Genomic DNA, 18149 nt, shown 5'->3' on the forward strand with positions numbered 1-18149 from the left:
CTTAAATGTAGTAAAAAGGAAGGTTTCGGCCTGGCAAAAGTTTTATTTTACCAGGTCGAAATGGCGGTTCAAACTGCATACACAGGCTTCATTGGCAGGCCTGAGACATGTTTAAAGGGTTACTTAAGTGGGTAACACAATTAGTGCTGCAGGCCCACTAGTAGCTTTTAATTTATAGGCCCCGGGTACATGTAGTACCCCCGTACTAGGGACTTACAAATAAATAAAAAGAGCTAATTGGGTATAAGCATCTTCACACCAGGACCTCCCATCGCCTTGGCTGTGCGACATTCTGAATGCGGGATCTTGCAATGCTCAGCAACAAGCATTTGAGGTACTCTTATCCAGCAGGCCTCACTTGGTCCCTGTATCTGGTTCACATTCCATCATGTTCAGCCTGATCTTGTGACTTTGTCTGAGTCTAGCGCCACTGGATAACCCATTTTGGCGCTTTGTGCTTTTTGGCACTATTTTCACCTAAATCTTTACAATTGCTTATCTCCGGTTCTACTGTTTGGATTTTTATATTTTGATCTTAAATTATTTATGTTTTCTATTTTTCCAAATTGGTTTTAGAATTTACTTGTCTTGCGTTTCTCTTTATTGATGTTTGCAGTGCTGCATAAATACTTTACATGTTGACTCTAAGTTAAGCCTGACTGCTTTGTGCCAAGCTACCAGAGAGTTGAGCACAGGTTAATTTGGGGTTCGCTTGTGACTTCACCTTGACAAGGATTATGTTTGCTGATTGAGTAGGGTTTCACCCCCTCAACCGGTAACCCAATTTCTTACAAGCCTCATATGAAAGTTACTTTGGGTGCCTGTCATACGTGGTTTCCTCACCATAGGCCTCACATGACTGTCCTTCATGCCCCTAAAGTTTCACTTCTTTTCAACTCAACTGTGATACAAATAATGTTGCCATGACATCAGATGATTTACACAAACAATGTCAATGTGTAAATTGTAAAACCTGTACCATGATGTCCCTGTGCCATAAAGCCCACATATGAATTATTTGCCTACCAAAGATTGGACCAAGTTACCTTGGAAGTGCTTTTTTAAATCTTGGCTCCAATCTATTGCCAGAAGGGAATCAGGCATCCCCTATGTAAGAGCATATGGAATGGCTGTTATAGAGCAGCAATAAATATACATACGAAACTGGTGCTATGTAAAGCGCTCTGATACCCGATTTTTTGCGTTAGGTTTTGGATGCCGCAGTGAAGTGCAAGGGAAGATGCATCACACTTGCCAGCGTTTGTGAAAATCCCAATTGCTTCAGCAACTTTTCCTATGTGAATAGCATCACCGAAGGAGGCCTTCCTTCCTGCCCACTGGTTCTGTGTTGCTTTCCCTGCCTTGAGGGTCATCATTTTGTTTCATTAAAATAAAATTAAATTCTATTAATGTTTCTGTGCTAGCCCAAATAATTGTATATATCACCATGGGGCGACCCTTTCGCTTTTCGAACACGGAAGAAGAAACGAATGGATGCCAGATCACGCCGACTGACTCCAAACAAGAAACTATAATTCTTAGAATAGAACGCTTGATTATTACGGCAGTCTGAACCTCTTGAACCCTTAGGAGTTGCATACCGGATTTACACCGTGTGTGTTGGAATACGATGTAGGAACCTTTGAATTTGATTATTGGACGTTCTGATTAATACGACGTCTGTGTGCTTGATGAACAATTCAATTACTCCCAGCCCCATGGGTTTTCTGCACTCCTTTGGAAATTCCGTTGGGTACCATTGTGTCAACTAAGGGATAAAATCCTAGACGGACGAAATAACTTCTAGATCGTTAATCTGGGTTCAACTTACGCAAGCCCTCTGGCGCCTTTACCACAGCCCCCTGTCCTGAAGAAGACCCGTTATAGACCCATAACTAAGGCGTCCATAGGGTCGAAACGTCGACAAACTTAATATCAGTGGATCAGTACAGAATATCCGGTTTCATGACATCCAATTGAAGTGGATTACTGTGATAATTTTAACTAGATTTGGAAACTGGCCAAAAGATTTTTTTTCTCCCTTCTTCACTGATTTGTATATGCACACGTTTGAATGTCACTATTTCACTTTATGTCACATTATAATCACTTTCCATTGTTGTGCGCCGTGTTTTGAAAATATTTATGAATTGTAATTAAGTTCTAACAAAAAGTATGATATGCATGAGGGTCATTTATGAATGAAAAATCAACTCATAGATTACAAACGAATAAATACCTTGAATTTTCTTGATGTTGGATTTATGTGGTGAGCAAGCTCCTGGTTTGGAGCTCTGTCTTAAATAATGAGAAGACTATAAATTGTACCTAAAATAGAATTTAGTTCATTTGCTGAAGGATTCAAGTACCATACCCGACAGAACCAGTGTCTATATTGATTTGTATAGCCCAAATAATTGAGTAAGAAAGCAAGTAGGACACATGGATTTCATTATAAGACATTTAGATTTCCATAGTTTTATGTACATTGTCCATTTCCAAAATGCCACACCCCTGTACCCCTTTAAAAATACCTTTCCTTCCCATTTCTTTCCCCTTACGGAGCTTAGCAAATGTAGATAATCCTAAAATAAAATGTGCACATTTGCATGAATAAACCAGGATTTTACATTTGCAAACAAAATTCTACTTTTTAACATTAATTGAGACGAGCGCAGAAAAAGTTGTACAATTGAGACCAACTGTGTTTTAAGATTTCATCATATAGAACATCAAATATTGTTGACCATCCCTGGGAGGATACACAATCCTGGCTTAATAAACAGTATGTAAAAATAAGTGGACAGTAATAATAATATACGTTTTGATAGTAAAGAAAATGCAACCATGACAATTAGCAATGCTCATTTTATACTACAAGGCCACTTCAAGCTAAACTCCACATATGAATGGCTATGCACTGCATTATGGAACGTGGATCTTTTGCATTCATTTAGTACATTTTTACTGAGAAGACACACTATAGCTGAACTAATCTGGGAAGTCACTTTTGAAAAAGGAGATAGGTTATTAATTGAACAAAAAAAGTCAATACAATACCTAGATGTGTAGTTACTTTGCATAAATGAAAGGAAAATTGTGGTTATAGAAACATTTGGACTTCTCAACATAAACTGTTTAGTTGTATTACTATCAACCACATACGATTGCAGACAAACAATGATTAGACTTCCTAACGAGACCTAACTGGATATTAAAATCAGTAATCATGCTAAGAGTTGTACAGCATTTACTGTGCTTGTGTATGAGCAGTCACTTTACATGTCATCCTACAAGCACTAGGACAGCAGTGCTTTCTTAGTTCGAGCCTCGATCGACCTTTTGTATTCTCTTCTATGGGCTCTGGCACACCCACCAATTGCCATTGGTTGTTTCATGTACCATTTAAAATGCTGATTTCTTATTGGTGCCTTTGTGTTAATGTCCCTCCTTTGTGTGCTTAGCTCTCTTTCCAGAGATTTCACTCAGAGAACTTTTTGGTTGGCCATCACACTTTACCGTGTGTGATGGCCCCTCCCCCCTCCTACTAGCTCTCCAATTGGATTTCCTCCTGTTACATGGCATTGTGAAAATCTATAAACGCAGGTGTTCGTCCATGTGCATTTCCCCCATGGCACTGTTGTTTATGGGTCAAATTTGTGCTATGTAAAACTGCAAGAACAAGAAATTGCACTAGACCCACACTTTCATGTTTTTATTTTTATTTCTCCCACAAGCAGACTACTGTACTCAGTTCCTCTCCGTGTCGCCGGGCCTCACCCTCCAAATCTTCCTGGCTCATTCACTTCCTTGCGGTCTGCTGAGTTTTTTGTTTCTTGTTTTTGTTTCTTACAACTTGCCTGCAAAGCACACCCCTCTCACCTCCAAAACTGCATGGAGCAGGCTCGCTGTGCGCCTTTATTTATTTACGAAGAAAGAACAACAATGGGTGTGGCTCTGATCAGTAAGGCTGAGCCCTTATACAACAAAACAACCACAAATGCCAATACTGATGATCAATTAACTTGCTTAACCAGGCACAAAAGCTATAAGTCAATGTACACTGTTATTAAGCAATTATATTTATTATTTTAGAACTTGATTCTTTTTTCGAATAAATGAACGTCACGTTTTTCATTCAATGTAGAAAAATAGAACAATGTAGAAGAAAACACCACATCTAACAATTCAGAAAATGATACATAATTAAAGAGAAATTAGCCTATATACACAAAACTCAATGTCCGCTCGGTTTTTATAAAGTCCTGTTGATTGGTTCGAGTTCTTGCCGGGACCGGTTACCACGAGCTCTCCTGCGTGTGACTCTGTTGATGGCTTTCGTGAAAGCCATCAACAGAGTCACACGCAGGAGAGCTCGTCATAACCGACAAAGAATGGATGCCATATGCACAGGTTAAACTGCCAGAACCGGTCCCGGCAAAAGCTAAGCATCGCCGAGCTCGCGTGCACTTTGATGCGCCCGCTACATCGCAGCAGCAAAAGTAATTCAACACTAACCGTGCAAGAACTCAAACCAATCAACAGAACTTTATAAAAACAGTGCGGACATCGAGTTCAAATACGACGTTAAGCTCCGTGATTCTAAAAGAGAAAAGAACACGTTTAAGGAGAAATGCCATCAAACCACCAGGAATCAGACACTGGTGTTTGCAGTCACTGAAAGAATATTCGCCTTCAACACCATGCCACCTGCCCCTTGTTTTAACTGACTACCCTGTTTTTTGGTTGAAAAACTTCATTGATCACTTTGGGATTGACCAAATAGTTGTCTTTGGTCCTGAGGAGAACCCCAGGATTGAGGGGGTTCGAAACGCATATACCTTTTTTTGTTGGATACCAAACAATCGCACAATCAAAATAATATTCAGCTGGTTGTGCAGTTGGAAAAAGTCTTCTTTTGAATGTATTAGTTACGTGTAGAAATGATTTATTGCACAACTAAGTCAATTTACTAGATCTTTGCATTGTGTGGCGAGCGCTCCTTGGTCCACCAATAGAGAAGAAAAGTATCCCTTTGGACAACAAGGAGCTACGAATATGTGTATGTGTGTGATGACCAGTATGAATGAGTAATGTGTTTTGAATGTAGAAGTTGGTATGGATATGTTGTGATACATTTGAGTATGGGTTGAGATTTGTGTATATAGGCTAATTTCTCTTTAATTATGTATAATTTTCTGAATTGTTAGATGTGGTGTTTTCTTCTACATTGTTCTATTTTTCTACATTGTATGAAAAATGTGACGTTCATTTCTTCGGAAAAAGAATCAAGTTCTAAAATAATAAATATTATTGGTTAATAATGGTGTACATTGACTTATCGCTTTTGCGCCTGGTTAAGCAAGTTAATTGATCATCAGTATTGGCATTTGTGGTGGTTTTGTTTTATTTATTTACAGCACCCTTACATTTCTTTCTTATTTGCATAGCCTCTAAAGTAGAACCTTCCCACCTCTGACAGCATCAAACTGCACTCACTGTGCGCCTTTATTTAATTATTAACATCACCTGTATGCTTGTCTTGAGCTTCTTTTTACTTCTTTTAATAGAGGTGGGCTTGTTAATTTAAATTTCCTGCTGGCATGGGCTTGCTGACTCTCCCCTTTGCTGCTGATGCTAAGAGGGGCCGGCCCCGTCTCCAGCGAGGCGAGGGCACCATCCTACAGATTTAGTGCATTACCCCAGGAGCCCTAGGCTTGGTTTGCAAGCGACAGCACTTGGGTTCAGCAGGAGTCCGAGTGCATGCATTACCGTTGCCACAGTAGAATTAGAGAGCATGCAGCTGCAAAGTGCACGTGCACTATGAAATCACATTAGGGATTACCGTGCTATATTTAATTGCACAAGTAAACTCTTGTGCAGTGAGATGTTATTGTGCATCAGGAGCGGTTACTTCTGTGTACTGATCGGTGTGCAGGAGGAGTTTGTGCAGCAGTAGGAACATGTTGGAGTACCGAGAGCTGCACTTCACCCCTCCTGACCCCAGAACTGCACAGTAGAGAAACCTGTGCCCTGGACAGGAGGGTAGGGGTAGTGTACTGTCAGTGAGTGAGTCAGCAGATAATTTGGCACTGAACAGGCGGGCCGGCCTGGATCTTCAATGGGGCTGAAACTACTGCCCTTGTGTCAAGTGGTATCAGGGGCACAACTAGGGGGGTAACACTCCCTCCCAAGGCTGGCCCTAATACTGGGGCAACAGTCTTTTTGGTGCCCCCATTTCCTCCTTCTCCATGGATTTCCTAACTACAACTCACCAACAATGCACCTCATCTCTCTATAGCACCTCTTTTATAGTGTTTACTCATAGTTTACTCACACTCAGTTCTGTGATCTGCATGGTACACATTCTTTGTAGCAGGCACATTAACCCACTGCACTGTGTGGGTGGCAGGAGTGCCCATGTGAGTGCACGGTGAGCGATGCACCAGTGTGAGAGTAGGGTATGCGGAGTAACTGCCTGCAGGGTGAGTGAGGTGGCCATATGAATTTGGGTGTGGATGTACGTCCAGAGTGGGACAAATTAATGCATGGTTAGTGATGGGCTTGTTTGAGTGACATTGCAGATTTAGCAGTGAGGGGGACAGGTGAGTTAAATGTCACATGAGTGCAGGGTGAGTATTATGCTCGTTTGACTCCAGGGTGAGGTACAGGGTGAACAGCACAAGTGCCTTGTGAGTACAGAGTGATCACTGTGAGCAGCGAAATGGTGTGAGTGCATGGTGTTCAGTATAAGTTCAGTGTGATCGCTGTGAGTGCAGGGTGAGCGTGAAAGTGAAGGCCGAGAATGAGGAGGAAGTTTTCTGAATGCAGGGTGCATTCCCAGACACTTGAAGTAACTCTGCTTGTTACTGACAGGGGTGTAGAGTTTCAGATATAAGTTAAACAATTGCTATTATGGCATTAATCAGGGATCAAGGGTGGAGGAAATTCATAATGTGCTGATCCTGCAACAAACGTCCAGTCTTATGAATAGGGTTGCCAGCTCGATATTTGGATTTCCCAGACAGTTAAAAAATAAGCAGTCTCCTAAAGCCATATTTTCAGCACTTATCTGTGCATACTTGAAACAGCAAATATAAATAGAAAGCACTTTTAATTGCATTGTAATCCTGCTTGAATGATCCATGATTGATAATTAAAGGGAACAAAGACAGAAAAGTCACATTACAAATGAATACACACTTTTTTATTTATAACCCTATTTAGTGTAAAGACAAGGTCTTTGCAGGCTCTTTAAAGAACACAAGACTGGCATTTTTCTTTTGGCAACCCTACTTAATATTCATTTTCATAAAATGCATGCTCACACTAAGGCAGTAAAGGTACTGGAACCAGAGGAAAAATACTAATCCTCGGTAACCAATTTACAAAAGGTATCTAAATATGCAAAGGGTCTTTAAAGACCTGTGAAAAACTCGGGAGCGATGGAGATAAGACTCCAGACACTGCCCAGGCAATCCCACAGTAGCTTTTTTTTTGTGTGCATATTTATATCGCGTGAACTCGACTCGAAGGTATTGGAGTGCATTACATGAGCACTGTATTTACATTACACATTCAGGCACAGGGAGATTAACAGCTAGATTAATCAAAGGAAATTCGGCTCGCAAAGGGCCAGATCCTGCGAATCTGGCCCTTTGCGAGCGCAATTTTTGCATTTGGGATTCATGATCCCAAATGCAAAAATCGCTAATTGCGAAATCGCATATTTGCGAGCAATTGCATTTAAGGAATCTCTATTTGAGATTCCTTAAATGCAATTCATTAACCATTTTTTTTGCGATTTCGCTATTTCTGGCCACTATTTACCGCGAAGTGCAACTTCGTGGTAAATAGCGAAAACTTAAAAAAATGCACTTAAGTGCATTTTTCTAAGTGGTATGTTACACACACACATGTCCTTTGGACATGTGTGTGCGCAACATCAGGCTACATTTACATTTCAGGGGTGCAACAGGGTGTCCATTGGACACCCCTGCACCCTTGAAATCGCAAAATCAAAATGCGATTCGCACATTGATTTGTCTTCCCATTCATTCCTATGGCCTTTAGGCCCATAGGAATGAATGGGGAGTTATTCCTTATTTGCGATTAGCAATTAGCTAATCGCAAATAAGGAAGCTGTAGGAATCGCAATAAATATTGCGATTTCTACATGAATCCCGTTTTGCGAGTCTGTAATAGCGATTCCTTATGATTCGCTATTACAGACTCGCAAAACATGCCGATGATGAATCTGGCTGCAAGTGATTTGCCCAGAATCACAGGATGTGGACGTGACCCCGAGGCTCGAACCCCAGTTTCCAGCACCAAAGTCAGCAGTCTAGCCGACGGACCACATCCTCTCCCCAGCTTGAGCTGCAGCGGGCCCAGGCAGCCCACTACGGAGGAGGGGCTGACGCCATTTTAGCCCTATGTGCGTTGTTCGCCTGCGTGGTATTGTCAGCATGCACTGGGTACAGCAGACAGTGAGACCATGGTGATTTGACCCCTGAGACACGGATGTTGCAGGTGCAGCTCTCCTTTCCGTTGCTGTTCTGCCACCAGTGCCATCCAGTCTCGAGATAGCAGGTCAGTAAATGGGATGATCATTTTTTTCTCTTTGTGGGCCTGCTAGATTAGGTGGGTGAGCTGGGTTAAACTGATGATTTTTTCTGCTACAAAAAAATTCCAGCAGCAAGCTTAAAGGGGCAGAGAGCGACATATGCAAAACACATCTTCAGCGATGTGGTGCAGTTTTCACAACAAGTTTATACTGGCTGACGCAGCAGAATTACCTACTGACTTAATTGAGACAAACATAATGGTCATCTTAGAAAGCGGTTTTCAGGAGTTTTGCATTTGTTTCAAGTCATTTTGAACCCCTTCGCTGCGGGGGTAATTCCCCCACGGTGCGGGGGGGGGGCGTGGAGGTGAGCACGGCGCCGCGGTGCTCGTGAGCTCGTCATGAGTCATAGTGAAGCTGTGCTCATGACGAGCTGGACTCATTATGAGTCCGCCCACTGATTAATTCACCCGCACAGGCGGGGAATCAATCGCGCGTGGGCGGAGCGCAGCCGTTATGATGAGCCCAGCTCGTCATGAGCACAGCTCCGCTGTGACTCATGACGAGCTGGGCTCGTCTTGAGCACAGAAGGAGATAAACCTAGCTGCTCAATAGTTTGAAGTTTCTTGTATTTTATCTTTTTCAATGTCACTCTCAGTTTCACTCATTTGCCGTTGAATGCCACTCAGAAGTGCATTGAAACAATGGAAATGTGACACAACCAATCTGAAAATGTGGCAGCGATAGTGTGAGTCCCGATCTCCTACTGTTGCACTGACTTCCCATGCTATGAAAGTTTGCTTTTCCTGGGGCAGTCACATTGCTCAAATGGGTGGAATTCCTGATATTTATTTTTATGTTACCCTCGTCTTCATTGCTTGAACTGGCTTGCAAGAAAGTGTCACTCATAGTTGTTGAAATGTCACTCAAAATTACACTTAAATTATGAAAATGTCACACATAGCAATCTGAAACCTTGGCAGCTATGCATGATCTATAGTACTTTTCCCTCTCACTCTATCAGTATCCTACTAGGAATACAAGTTTAGACTTTATATAAGCTGGCAAACAATGGTATGATGATGAATGAGTTTAGCAGCACACCCAAAATAAATGATTGCATCACACAAAAAGCAGTTTGTTATTTCAACATTAGTTTCTTAATGATGGGTCACTTTTACACTCCAATTGAGTGTGAACTCCACCATTCCACCAGGGCACAAGCAGGGACTTCCTCGTGCGCTCTCCGGTGTCCCCCGGGACCAAACCATCCACATCTGTGTGCCTGGTTTCATCTTGTTTCTTTGCATTCTTTGGAGTCGTGCAGTAAGCAGAATAGGGTGTGATTTCTTTGGACAGCGCCCCTTTCAGCCTTGGACTGCAGCTCAGAAAGGCATCCATTCTGTGTTTTACATTGGCTTTGAACTTCAGTGCCCATAAGTGGGGAGGTGTTTTTGGTACATTAAATCAGTGTGATCCTGCCACTGACAGCTTCGCGAGTGCTATTCTGTGGTAAATCAATCCAGTCTCCTCATTTCCACTCTGTCATCCTTTCCTGGTGGTACTGACAGACAGCTGCAGTAGTCCTTTATTTTTCAATTTGTAACTTTTTAGGTCTCGGACTAGCGTCCCACGAAGTGGGAGGAGTCCGAGATTTTATGTTGTCTAGTATGGGGGCCTGAACACGCCCCTCTTCTCCATTGGCTGGCCTCGTAAATGCTGGCCAGCCATTGGAGTAGAGGAGCGTCACTCAGTTCAGGGCCCGCCTTGACGCGATTCGGGGGCGTTTTGCTCTCTTTTTTTAAGCCCCGCCCCTCATCTCATTAACCAAGAAGCATTATTTCGGCTCAGACCTAAACCAAATAAAAGCCCGAACTCCCCACAAAAAAGAGCCCGAAACAACCCCCGCCCACCTAACTTAATAGACTTGCAAATAACCACTCGTTTGATTACTGAAAATGCAAATTGGAAATAGTTAGCAGTATAAATGAATGTATCTCGCCATTAAGTTGCATAATTATATTTTTTTCTGTCTTGCTTGTACTAATCGTTCCCGTTCATCGACTCGCGTTCGGGAAAATTGCTTGCATTCATCGGAAAGTGCAAAGACCTCATACAACAGTTTCCAGATCTAACACCCTCTTGGCCCTTTTAAGCATACGATAAGTAGCATATTCGGTCTAGTTTCATTCATTGTTGATGACGTCTTTAGCTTTCTTCGCGCGATGCTAAGACTCAGGTACTGATCTCGCGATAGTTCCAAGACAAGGATTCTCTAATTCACCAAATGGATTTTGTATCTCTGGGCCAGGTAGTTTGTGTCACTTGGGGTTTGGGATTTGTAGCCGTGCCCTTCTACCAGCTTCTTGTACCGTCACTGCAGGATTCAGGTGCTGGGAAGATAGGGTTTGCACGGCAGCTGATGGCCAAATGACTGGGTTCGGGAGGTCAGTTCGGGGTAGTGATTCTCTGCGGGAAGGCCAGCAGTGCAGTTGTATGACCCCTGTAGGTTGATTAGTGTGAAGGCTTCAGGGCAGTTTACCTGCCCGCGAGTCAACATTGTACATCCGCGCAGCTTATCAGACCTTCATTACACACACGTTCGTAGCACAGTCTATATGGTATGCGAGAGAGCAGCTAATTTAATTGAGGAGCAACGACTGGGTGTGCCTTGCTAGGCTTCTACTCTGCGTGGGTTGTTAGGATTGTGCATCTGACCAAGCGGCGTTGTGACAGTGTTTACATTGGCTGTGTATTGTTGCGCGGTTTGTGTTTCGGCAAAACCTGTGTTTGTTTTCTTTACAGTAATTGTGCGTTTACAGTGTGCGTGAACTATATATCTAATGTCAGTTGCAGTACCTATACCGTGCAGTTGTTGTCGGTGAGCCCTGCCAGGCCTCTGCATCTTGAGTTTTTGCTGTGGCTATAATGCATATAAACACTCAACGTACCATAACGTACGTCTGCAGGGCAAAGTTTGTACATTGTCAAAGTTTGTACATTGCCATTGTTTTACATTTGCTACGTGTACTCGGTGGAGAAGCGTGGCTCAGTGGTTAGAGGCGGCAGACCCGGAAGCTGAAATCGGCCGTGGACCAGGGTTCGATTCCCCGCCTCGGCGGGTCTCGGGCTAAAAAATTCCACGGACTCAACAATTCTCGCTCCGGTGCCTACTCGACTCACGGGGTCACACTCTGCGACTCTGGGCAATAGCTTGCTTAATCTCCACTACGGCCCCTCGCGGTGGGATGCCTGGCTTTCACCTTGTGGATACCCTGCCGTGGTATCTCACAGGGGAATACCAGGACGGGTTCCCTAAGCAAGCGCCTTGATACCTTCGGGTGATACGTGCGCTATATGAGTCGCAATACATACATTTACATACATACATTTACATTTACATACTGTGCATTTGCATGGTGACAAATCTGTACTACAGCCGCTGCGTAGGAATTGTCTTTGTGCTTTACACAGCTGATCATCTTCGCTCTGTCTTTGTAGTTCCAGGTACAGCATCTGCAAAGTCTGCAGACGGGCACGATTAGTTGTCAGCTCCTGTCTGCTTGCCATGCTGGGGTTATGTATCTGTGCGCATCACTAGTATTTGGTTGTACATTGTAATTCAAGTGCACACTGCGATAATGTCGTGCAGTTGTTGGTGTGCTCTTTCAGAGCAGTGTGTACCCGGTGTGCGCTGTGATTCATTTTCCTTTTTTATCTGCAATGCAAGGCAAATGCAGCCACTACATTTTTTATTTGATTCGCGCACTCTCTCAGCACTGCAGTTTGCATCCTTTGCAGATTTAAACTCGAGGCGCTCCCTCCAGGGCAAATGTTTACAAAAGGGGGAGTGACACACAAGGCGGAAATTACACCTTGTGCATGCAAAGGTCACTGAGATTCAGCGGGTCCTCTGTCTGTCCCCGGCTTCATGTCATGCCAGAAGAGCCCATGTAGGCACAGCATCAATGCCAGCATTTTTTCATTCCACATCCCTCACTTCTGGTTCTTCATTCTGCATCCCTCACTCCTAGTTCCTCATTCCGCATCCCTCATTCCTTGGTCCTCATTCCCCATCCCTCACTCCTAGTTCCTCATTCCACATCCCTCACTTCTGGTTCCTCAATCCCTCATTCTTTGGTCCTCATTCTGCATCCCTCACTCCTAGTTCCTCATTCCGCATCCCTCATTCCTTGGTCTTCATTCCACATCCCTCACTCCTAGTTCCTCATTCCGCATCCCTCACTTCTGGTTCTTCATTCCACTTCCCTCATTCTTTGGTCCTCATTCTGCATCCCTCACTCCTAGTTCCTCATTCCGCATCCCTCACTCCTAGTTCCTCATTCCGCATCCCTCACTCCTAGGTACTCATTCCGCATCCCTCACTCCTAGGTACTCATTCTGCATCCCTCACTCCTAGTTCCTCTTTCCGCATCCCTCACTCTTAGTTCCTCATTCCGCATCCCTCACTCTTAGTTCCTCATTCAGCATCCCTCCCTCTTAGTTCCTCATTCCGCATCCCTCACTCCTAGTTCCTCATTCTGCATCCCTCACTCCTAGTTCCTCATTCCGCATCCCTCACTCCTAGTTCCTCATTCCGCATCTCTCACTCCTAGTTCCTCATTCCGCATCTCTCACTCCTAGTTCCTCATTCCGCATCCCTCACTCCTTGGTCCTCATTCCGCATCCCTCACTCCTAGTTCCTCATTCTGCATCCCTCGTTCCTTGGTCTTCATTCCGCATCCCTCACTCCTAGTTTCTTTTGCTTCCATCCTCCTTGGGGTGAGACTGCCTGTTTTTTTTAGGTCAATTTGCCCTGTAGCTGGGGCAGGCGGTTGCAAACTCACAAAGCACCTGGGAATACATTTCTGTATCTGGGGGGAGCTGCCCTTGTTATTTCTTGCCTCTGTTCCCTGCTGCTGTTCGTTTTTTTTCTTGCCTCTGTGTGGCTCTGTGTGTGTGTGTGACTCTGTGTGAGGGTGGCTCTGTGTGTGTGTGTGAGTGGCTGTGTGTGGGTGGCTCTATGTGAACGACTGTGGGTGGCTCTGTATATGTGTGTGGGGTGGCTCTGTGTGTGGCTCTGTGTGTGGGTGCAAATGCAATAGGTCTCGCATTTGCGAGAGATTAAGCTATTGGCATTGTAAATGACAATGCCATTTATTTATATGTTTTAAAAACAAAAACATGAATAAAAAATGTCATGAGCAATGCCAATAGCTCTAACTTTAACAATGCCGAGAATATTGCATTGTAAATGCTTGTTTTTATCTCTCTTGAGAATGTCAGGAGGCCAGCATGGTTTCTGGTGCGAGCTGTGGGCTCCTGCCTCCTGTGGCATGAACCCGGTATCTACACCCGCCACCCTGGGAGGTTGCTGCCAGATCTCCAGCACATGATGTACTTCCCCCTGTTTTTCCGCATCTTTATATATCAAAGAATGGTATTTCAGTGTTTAATATTATTTCTGGGCTTTGCAGTGCACAGCTGCAATCAGTCTCTGCAGTCGGCTCCTTCCCCCATGCCTTGAAGTGCAGATGCACTGGCATGCTATTGCGTAAATGCAGCATCAACACTTGTTTTAGTCTGTGCTTTCCTTCAAAACACATCCCAAGGGCAATATTGCCCCAGCGATGACATTCACCATAAGGTGCAGGACTTCAGCATACTTTTTTATTGTTAATCCTGTATAACAGATTATTCAGAGAGCACGGCGTAGTATTAATCCTGATTAGTGCTGACTTTATTTTTAGGGCCAATAGCACTGACAGTTCAGTGTGTCTGCTTCATGAGGAAGCAGCTGCAATCGTTCGCAGGTTGGCATTAAAATATATAAACTGCTAAATATTTGTGAAAAATAACCACTCTTACCCAAACTTTCACCGGAAATTATTGTCATTGACTGTGCAAGGTCTTGTCCTACGTCCCTCAATATATATGTAAAAATACTTCACACAGAAAGGACTGTCGCTGTACAATATGTCAATTGAAAACCGCCGACCCGCATTCGCTTTTTACCAACTTTTTTTTATCTCTCTTAGTTTAACTGCTGTCTGTAGACAAAAGTATATACGCACATATGTATTCTCTGTGAAGCTGTAAAGACATTCAACGCCCAGTCAGGGGTAGCAACATCTATATAAATCCAATTAAAATACAATGCAATGTAATGTAATTCATGCAACACACATGAGGTCTCTTCAAAATTAAAACAAGCATTTACAATGCAAAGGTCTCGGCATTGTTAAAGTTAGAGCCATTGGCATTGCTAATGACATTATTTTTTTTAATGTTTTTGTTTTGAAAGCCTCTAGGCCGAGACCTAAAAAGGGGGGACACGTGTGCTGACAAAGCTTATGGATCTGGCTGAAGTATTCAGTTAGGTGTTTGTTAATAGTTGAGCAACTTTACGTGTGTTTGCCCCGGCTGACCTAGAAAGAAAATCCCAGGCTGAAGCAGTCATGAGCTACAATAATATTGAAGCAGGTCCCCTTGTCTAAACAGTCTCGATTAGAAAAGCTAAACTTAGCTCACACATGCAAAGAAGAGTAATATGAAAGAATTCAGAAGATGAGAAGAAGTTTGCATTGCAAGTGGTGAATGTAAAAAGTAGACCGGGCACATTTTATGTCACTCCATCCCTCACTTACAATTATAACATGGGGTTGTGCTACACCCTTGCCCACACTAACCCCAGTACTGCGTAATTGGAATGGCCCGGCATCCTTTGCGAATATCCACAAAGTCATAACTCCGAGGGTGCTGTCTTTCCTTTCTTTCCCACCCCTAACTCTCTCAGAGAATGCATACCCCATCCCCTCTAAGTGCCTGTCCCACAAGAATGCAGAGATCACTGCAAATGTTGGTGAAATTATGCACTCTTAAGTGCCGTTTTTACAGGCAAATCTAAACCGACCCCGTACCAGGTTTTGCATGTAGACTTTGAAATGCTTTATTTTGATGTATTCAAGTAAACCAACTTTGAGAATCTGCCCCTTGGTAAAGAGTCTATGGTTGTGTAAACGCACCTGGGCTGGAAGGAACCTTTGACTTGCAGATTGCACGCAGATGCCTGCTTCAGAAACATTAATCCACTGAGCTATCTTAATTGCTGTACAAGCCAAACATTACTCCCTGTAGCAGCCCTGCGCAATAACCGCTATACCAAGACCACGTCCAAAGCTCGTTTCCTTGTCTTAAAAATAATTACCTTACGTTCTGGAAGGTACTGGAGTGTAAAACGCACACGCTGAGTGAGGTAATATTTAACTTGAAGGGTCGTGACAAACGCACCAGGCATGGAGAATCAGAAATGCAGTTGCATCGTGAGCAAGATGTTCATATTTAACATTCTGCAATCTGTGGTACGATGTTATCTTGTGAGTGTCTGTTTCCCGCACCGGGAATGGCAGTGCGCTGCGTGAGATGGGGCGGACTGGTACTTAGGAATTCATTGTCCATAACGGGGAGTGGCGCTACATGCTACTATGCAAAGTGAACAGTTGGAGAGGGCTGATTGCTTACAGATTACGCCATGTTGTGTGGATTAAATTGCACTGCGGACAGCTAGTCCAGACAGACGCTATTGTAAAGACGTGGTGCACGCGCACATATGCTTTCACTTATCGCGGCCCGTGTCTGGCCACAATAATTGAAAAAAAACAACACAGTGCTGTTATCTGTGCCGCGCGCCCCTCTGCAGACTCCCCCTGCATTCCAGAGAGGCACACGACGTGATCCGGTCTGCCATGCAATGCTGTGGAGACAAGACCTGGCCGCGCGCACAACATTATCCTATGGGGAAACGCTGCGCGCGGCCAGGTCTTGTCTCCCTTAGACGTTCTCAGACTGCTGAGACGCCGACTATAGTTCTCTGGCGAGAACGCGCTTTCAGCGCGTTACTAGCCGAGACCTAAAAAGAGTATTTCTTAATTGTTTAACCTGCCAAAGCATTTCATCTTAGTAAATCAGATTTCACTGCATTCAGTGGCTTTTATTAAAATTGCCAGGTATAAAGATGCACTCTTTGGAAACATTCATGTCCTCCTCCTTACAACAATGCCATTAGTGAACTAAGAGGTGCTTCACTTGTCATGTACAGCCAATACTTGGCGTAGATTCCTATTATACATAGAGCATCATATTATATATCAAATACAGTAGGTTTTTGTGCAGCACAATCATTAAACCTACATATTTGAAGGTGCTCCCATAAGTGATAACCAAGTAAAAGATGGCTCAATGAAATAAAATATTTTCCTCAGATCGCACATTATGGGTCAAACATGAAAGTGGAGATTACCCCAGGTTTTTTAGTTTCACATTCTGCTTTGTCAATAAGCAGCAGAGATCATTTTTAGGTATGGATTAAATATGTAAACCACTAATTTTGGACCTTTCTGGGTTTGCCAGAGTTTTAATGCATTTTCTGTAGAAATATAGGTTTACTTGATACACATTCTATTCTGTATAAACTCAGCTGTTTACCCTTCCCTGGTCGTTCAACTGATTACTCTTTAGTTGGATGGTAACACTCACTGTTAAAACTGCAAAGGCACACCTCACAATGTGTAATGAACATTGCACACTGTCATCATTTGTGATAATGTTTTTATTCATGTGTATTGTGCAACTCTTTCTTGTTTTTAAAGTCTCTGCTTGTTTGGTTTACTTTTGGCCAATCCCTCTTCAAAAGAGTATTTTGGCAGTCAGCCCCCCTGCCCCCGAGGCGCCCTCCCTCCTTCCTTCCTTGGTAGGTAAAAAACATTGCCATTTACAATGCCTATAGCTCTAACTTAAAAAAAAAATGAGACCTTTTGTATTCCCTTGCTTGTTGAGAGTGTTTTCAGATCCTTTATAATGGTGGGTCAGCCATGCTGAACAGGACTGTTTGGTTCACAGTGTCAGGTGGCAGACTTCCACCCAACCCTTAGTAGACGGCGGGAAGATTTGTTATTGTAGGCACATTACCAAGCTGACCTAATGGGCTCCGCTGCAGAAAGTGACACTCTGCACATAAATGGTACAATGCTACTATGCATGAAGATTCTTTGACATTCTATTTGCCACATGCTGTGTTTCCACTTAACTGCTAGCAGGTCCTTTGGTGAAATGGTTCCCTTTTTAAACAAAAAGCAAATATCTAAACCATGCAAACAAAAGGTCAAACATTAATAATGTGTGCAGCTAATGAGCCACAACATGTACACATCTATATACATACCATACGTGTGTGTATATATATATGAAGGAGAGGGGATTATATTAGGGTTCTATATATGAAAACGTACATGGTGAAAGACCCTGCCTCCAAAACACGAAAGGCTTAAAGGAGGTAAGAGAAGTACATTTTCATGGGTTGATTTCAGGGTCGTTCGGGGATGGTACATAGGGGTCTGTTTACAGTGAAGCAAGAAAAAGGGGTTTAAATGATCAAGTTCGCTGAAGACCTTTTCAAAGCATGAGGCATGGGTTACCAGCAGGTCCCCTTCAACCAGCATGATTTTATATATGGAGCTTAAGAAGCCTCTTTTTGGAAGGGATAGAGATAATGCAGGTGTGACTTAAGGGAGCCAGATGTGAAATA

The 18149-nt window shown here is 43.3% G+C and overlaps 1 protein-coding gene across 3 annotated transcripts in view; it reads right to left on the reverse strand.

The window, feature by feature from the left end:
- The window catches only part of KCNN2 (potassium calcium-activated channel subfamily N member 2), a 656625-nt gene that overhangs the window by 179940 nt on the left and 458536 nt on the right, over positions 1-18149 (reverse strand). The gene's annotated exons all lie outside the window — the stretch shown is intronic.

Source organism: Lissotriton helveticus, chromosome 2_1 (genome assembly GCF_964261635.1).
Source record: "Lissotriton helveticus chromosome 2_1, aLisHel1.1, whole genome shotgun sequence".
Classification (NCBI taxonomy): Eukaryota; Metazoa; Chordata; class Amphibia; order Caudata; family Salamandridae; genus Lissotriton; species Lissotriton helveticus.